The following is a 6,919-nucleotide window of genomic DNA, read 5'->3' as shown; positions in this document are numbered from 1 at the left end:
TGCAAATTCAAATCAAATGCCTTGTTTGTATCGTTTAAACAATGTTAGATTATGATGTTATTGAGTTGCATCCATATTTCTAGCTACTTGCTCTTTTATACCGTGATTGCAACCAATATTCCAGCATTTCTCTTAGTCCAATGCATCATTGGCTGCTACGTACACCAATTTCCAAGACTATTGCTTGCACTTCCTCACATACACCCGCATTAAAACTAGAAGAGGGTGCGATTTCCGAAAGGCCATAACCGTGCAATCTAGCTATGTGGAGAGATGGTTCAAACTTCAAAGGAAGTTCCATACTCCAGCTGGTAACGTTTGGCTTCCACTACTACTTAATTTCTACTGCTAATGCTTTGTCTCCTAGGCTTCCTGTTGGAGTTTGAAAGCCCAAATGGTCATAATTCACAAACCTTTATGGGAATTTGATCGTGCACTGATGAGCATGCATGTAACTAGCTACTGCGAGTTGATAATTTGTTAAACTAGTTAGGCCTCGTATACATTATTTTTGAAAAAAAGTTAATAGATGCTCAAAATTTTATGAAAAAAGAAAAAAGTATCATACTTTTTTTTGACAATTTTTTATATTTCTCATAAAAGTGGTATTAATTTTTTTCTAAAATGATTAATTAACAAATGCCTTAAGGTCATCCTTTAACATGACTCATAATTTTTTTAGCTAAAATATCACAAACTTTCATCCTTTGGCTAGAATGTCATTTAAGTGATAGAAACCAATGGACACTCGCTCTAAGCACCGTACTCTCTCAAGGGAAGAGGAAGCTGAACTTTCAAGAAGCAAGAAGAAGGTAAAGGATGTCCATCACGCTGATTTCAGTGAAGGTGTTAGTGAAAATGGTTTTTCTCCACGGAGCAACAATGTTTGGGCCTCGCAGAACAAGTCTTTCAAGGAAAAACTGGTAGGAGAAATCCCAGGAGCTTATGCTCAAGCATTTGATTTCTATGACCTAATGGAGGATGATGTTGAGTCTGACGATGAGGTTACTGGGTTACGCGAAGGTTTAGCAGCAATAAGACTATCAAAGGAAACTAAACTACGCATAAGGGGGTCCTGGTCGAAAGCTTTGATTGTCAAGGTTTACGGAAGGAAAATAGGCTTCAACTTCATTCAAAGCAAACTCCAACAGTTATGGAAACCCAGTGGGAGGCTTGACTGTGTGGACCTGGGGAATGAGTTCTTCTTAACGAGGTTCTCAATGAAGGAGGATCTAGATGCAGTTCTGAAAAGAGGTCCATGGTTTATAGGAGAACATTTTCTATCTATAAGGCCGTGGGAGCCATTCTTTAAACCGGAAATAGCAAACGTCTCGTCAATCGCGGTATGGGTTAGATTACATGCCCTCCCTATTGAACTCTATGAAGCAGAACTTCTTAAGCAGATTGGGGAAGCCATTGGGAAAGTTCTGAGAGTTGATACTCATGCCGCCATGGAAGCTCGGGGTAAGTATGCTAGGCTATGTATACAGGTGGATGTAGACAAACCACTTATAAACACAGTTCTCATTGGAAAATTTGAGCAAACTGTGATGTATGAGGGTATCAATAAGCTCTGCTTCTCTTGTGGTAGAGTTGGTCACAAGAAGGAAATGTGCCCACACATTGTCTGGGGGGCTGAGCCGGCGTCGGAGAAGGAGGCGGCTTGTACTAAGGTGAGCAGTACAAGCCCACGCAAAATGCATGTGCCAGGTGGGTGTGAGACAGGCTGTGGCATGGCAGAACATAGTACAAAGGAGCACGGCATGGCAGAGAGTAGTGGAATGGAGCACGATGAGGACAATTATGGACCGTGGATGGTTGTTACACGCAGAAGAGGAGGACCAAAAAGGACAATGAAGGATGCGCAGCATTTGGACCCCACAAAATCAGCTCCGAGCTTAAAGCCAAGGTTTGCTATGGTTAAGAACAATCCCAGTAACGGCCATTTTGCTTGGAAAGAGACTACTAAGTTGGACTTTACACCTGAGTTCAATATGGAAAAGGTTGGGTATGGTGGTTTGGATATGGGCCCAAATGTGAAGATTGGGGGTTTAACTCAATTAAAAGCCCATGTAAGCCCCTCTGTTAAGGGCAAGAAGGTAATTGCCAGAAACAGGGCTTTAAGCCATCTAACCAAAGATGCTTCCAGCAACAACACGCCTACTCTCACATCAGTCCCACAAATTCCGTCCATTCTTGGCTGCAAGGGCGATGATCTCAGCTCTCCATTCCAGTTCTCAGCAGCTCCTCAAGCCGAGCTAGGCAGCCCGTTGAGAGAGAGAGGTATTAATCAACTCGGTAACAGCTCTAGTGGGAAGCAAGGTGAAGATGGCGTGGAGTCTGGGCTGGTCCGATCTGCACCTGATGGAAGCTTGGATGATAATTTGTTGGTTAAAGGGAATGAGTACGAATTGGACTCATCTACCACCCTGGGACCCACTGTGGAAGAGGTTTGTAGGGAGAGTGATGATCTTGTGCGTGAAAGAGCCAACAGAGCCTGTTACGGCAAGGACGGCAGTGAAGATGGAGAAGTCGGTATGGAATTTGAAGAGGAAGGCGGAATTGCTACTTCCTCATGATAAGTGCCTATTCCTAATCTATTTTATCATGAATATAATAATTTGGAACAGTAGGGGCGTGCTAAAGCCCAATTTTCAAAACCATGTGAGAGAGTTGGCTAGGAATCATAATCCGGCCATCTTAGTAATTATGGAGACCAAGATTGGTGGAGCTCGTGCAAAGGATATAACGGACAAACTTCCGTTTGATGGTGCAATACACACTGAAACAATTGGGTTCACAGGTGGTCTTTGGTTGCTTTGGAATTCTGATATTGTGGAGGTGGTGCAGCTGGCTATTACAGAACAAGAAATTCACGTGGAAGTGAAGGTACTTGCTACTAACCTTTCTTGGATTTTCTCTGCTGTTTATGCTAGTCCTAGGAATGTAGAAAGATGTATTTTGTGGGAAAACTTAATTAAAGTTGCTGATCTACATAATAAACCTTGGGTGATAGCCGGAGATTTTAATGAACCCTTGTTGAATGAGGATAAGTTTGGTGGAAGACCTGTCAGTTTGTCTAGATCACTCTTATTTAAAGATTGCTTAGATAAGTGCAATATGGTGGATTTGGGTTTTTCGGGACCTTGATATACGTGGACTAACAGGAGGGAGATTAATAATCTTATTCAAGAGAGAATAGATAGGTATTTCATGAATCCTAGCTGGTGCCTATTATTTCCGAATGCTAGAGTCTCCCATCTCACTCGATGCCACTCGGACCATTGCCCGGTGCTGCTGGAGACTGTTCCTAGGCAAACCACCTTTCTTAAAAGACCCTTTAGATTTCAGAGTTTTTGGCTATCCGACCCTTCTTTCCCGCAAATTGTGACTAAGGCTTGGAATCGGGATGGGAACCTTTCAACTTCTATAGAAAAATTCACCAATGAAGCAACTCGTTGGAATAAAACTCAGTTCGGGAATATTTTTGGGAAGAAAAAGAGATTAATGGCTAGACTTAACGGAGTTCAACGAGTGTTAGCCACCAACCCCTCTGCCTCCCTTTTAGACCTAGAGAATCAGTTGCAAAAAGATTTGGATTTAATCCTGAATCAAGAGGCGGAGTTGTGGGCTTTAAAATCAAGAATTAATTGGATGGTAATGGGTGACCGAAATACATCCTTTTACCACGTTTCTGCGCTTGCAAGAAGGAAAAGGAACACAATCTCTATGGTTAAAAGTGAGGTAGGGGACTGGTTATCAGAAGAAGGTGAAGTCATAAATCATTTTAGAGAGGGGTTTATCAGGTTGTATTCCACCAGCCAAGTCAAGGCTGGCTGGAGTCATAATCTCCGAACTGGTTGGCAAATTAGACTTATGGAGGATGAGAAAGACAGTTTGGATCAGCCGGTGTCTAATGAAGAAATTGCTACTGCCTTGTGGTCCCTTAAGGCTTTTAAAGCCCCAGGACCCGATGGGTTGCATGCTGGCTTTTTTCAGAGGTTTTGGCTCACTGTGGGGGATTCAGTTAAAGAGGAGATAAGGAAAGTGTTTCATAGCAGGAAAATCCCGGATTACTTGAATAGCACAAGCATTGTCCTTATTCCTAAGATTCAATGCCCAGAGTCTATCAACAATTATAGACCCATTAGCTTATGCAACTCGGTGTACAAAATTATCACTAAAATCATTGTGGGAAGGTTGAGACCGTACTTGGATAAATTAATAGGCCCGTGTCAAGGGGCTTTTGTTCCGGGAAGAAGAGGCATGGATAATACTATTATTGTCCAAGAATTGATCCATACGATGGGGAAGACCAAGGGTAGAGGAGGTTACATAGCGCTAAAGATCGATCTAGAAAAAGCCTATGATAAATTGGAGTGGAGCTTTATTAGAGATATGTTGATCCGTTTCAACCTTCCAAGGAATCTAATTGAGCTTATAATGAGCTGTATCTCTTCGGTTACTACCTCTTTGCTCTTTAATGGAGGGGCTCTTGAGCCTTTTTTGCCTACTAGGGGAATAAGGCAAGGTGACCCGCTGTCCCCTTATATTTTCATTATGTGCATGGATTATTTGGGGCAATTAATTCAAGATAGGTGTGAAGATAAGTCCTGGGTTCCTGTCAAAGCTTCCCGAAGAGGTCCGGCCTTCTCACATCTGTTTTTTGCAGATGATCTTGTCCTTTTTGCCAAAGCTAACATGGAAAACTGCCTGGTAATCAGAGAAGTGCTGGATGATTTTTGTAACCAATCTGGTCTGACCATTAGCGAAGCAAAATCTAGGGTTTTCTTTTCCCCAAATGTGGATCAAAGTGATAGTGAAGCCTTGAGTGATATTCTTGGTTTTCAGTCTACAACTAACTTGGGAAAATACCTTGGATTTCCCATCCACCACAGGGGTGCTTCAAACCAGGATTTTAATTTTGTGTTGGATAAGGTTAAAAAGAAACTTGTAGGGTGGAAAGCAAACCTCCTCTCCATGGCCGGGAGGTCAGTATTAATCCAAGCATCCACTTCAGCCATTCCAGCTTATGTAATGCAATGCAACCAGCTCCCAGGGAGGATTTTAGATGGAATAGATCAAGTTAACCGAAACTTCTTGTGGAACTCTTCAGCTGATAAGAAAAGTATGCATTGGGTGGGATGGAAGAAGGTTACTACTCCTAAGGAGGTAGGTGGGTTGAGTATCCAAGCTGCCAAGGGCAGAAATACGGCGCTTCTTGCTAAATTAAACTGGAGGTTCCACACAGAGAGTGAGTCTCAATGGGCTAAAGTGTTGAGATTGAAGTACTGTACAAATCAGCGCATAAATTCAAGAAATGAAGCCAGCCTACCGTGCTCCCGCACTTGGAGAAGCATGAGGAAAGGGGAAGTTGTTTTTAAAAAGGGAGTTACATGGATTCCGGGATATGAGAGCTGCCTTAGCTTTTGGCATGATAACTGGTCTAAGGCAGGAACCTTAAGAAGTATTATCCAAGGCCCTTTAACCTTTGAGTCCGCTATGCTTAAAGTAAAGGATGTTGCTAGGTTGGATGGGTGGGATTGGAACTTGCTGCAAATAGAGATTCCTGAGAATATTAGAAGAGAGGTTCAAGCTACCCCAATCTCGTGTGTCGCAAGGAATAAGGATAGAATAGCTTGGAAACCTTCTCCCAAAGGCTCTTTTGATCTCAGAAGTGCCTACTTGCTTGCTAGTGAGCCTCTTCCTGCACCGGCCTTTCATGGGAAGTGGATTTGGAATTTGGATACATTACCGAGGATCCAAACTTTCATTTGGAAATGCATGCACCAGAGTATCGGGGTTAGAGATTGCTTACAAGCTAGGGGGATGCTAGTTGATAACTTATGTCCTCACTGCAATAGTAGTGTTGAATCCATTCTCCACGCTCTTCGGGATTGCCATTCTATTAAAGCAATATGGAATCAGTTAGGCATCAGCTGTCAAGACAGCACCTTCTACTCGGCCAACCTTCAAGACTGGATTATGACTAATTGTAGAGATAAGGGGATTCGAAGTGCAGGGCAAGTTCCTTGGAATCAAAGTTTTATGTTTGCTATATGGATGATTTGGAAGGGTAGAAATCAGCTGGTTTTTGAAAACAAGAACTTAAAAGCAAGCCTAGCCATGGACATTAAACAATGTGCTATAGAATATTTTCACTGTGCAGGTAAGACTTTGGTTGCCAATCGTAAAATTTTGAAGCAAGTGAGATGGGATAAACCTTGTTGTGGCTGGCTGAAACTAAACACTGATGGCTCATCCATGGGGAATCCGGGATTAGCTGGTGGTGGAGGACTCTTACGAGATGCAAATGGCAACTGGATGGGGGGTTTTGCTAGAAGAATTGGTACAACAAACAGCTTCACTGCCGAGCTTTGGGCCCTTCGAGATGGCCTCCTTTTATGTCAACAAATGAATGTCCAAGCTGTGATTATTGAACTTGATGTTAGAGCTATTGTGGATGTTTTCAATCATCAAGCTAGAGCCAACACTGTTGTGTCTTCAATTATGGATGACTGCAGGTTTTTAGCTACTCAAATCCCTCACATGAGCATCAGACATATATATAGGGAAGCAAACAGGAGTGCTGATTGGCTTGCTAAATTAGGCCTAATGTTAGATTCTGATTTTGAGTTTTTTGCTAATCCACCTGTGGATCTTTTTTCTATTTTGGAGGCTGATTGCCGTGGGCTGTACTGCTATAGGCAGTGTATTGATTCTGTTTTCTCTGTTTAGTTTTAATGAAATTCCACTTTCTACCAAAAAAAAGAATGTCATTTAAGTAGGATTGGGAAAAACGTTAATTCTCCTATACAATTTACTCTGCTAGTCATAGTCTCTCTCAGTGTTTCAGGGTTGTTGAAGTTCCTTCCCCTTCAAATCCAAACTAGAGATTCTCAAAGAAAAAAAAAATCCA

This window comes from Quercus lobata, chromosome 2 (assembly GCF_001633185.2).
Source record: "Quercus lobata isolate SW786 chromosome 2, ValleyOak3.0 Primary Assembly, whole genome shotgun sequence".
Lineage (NCBI taxonomy): Eukaryota > Viridiplantae > Streptophyta > Magnoliopsida > Fagales > Fagaceae > Quercus > Quercus lobata.
The sequence above is the reverse complement of the archived record's forward strand: the minus strand, read 5'-3'. Positions refer to the sequence as shown.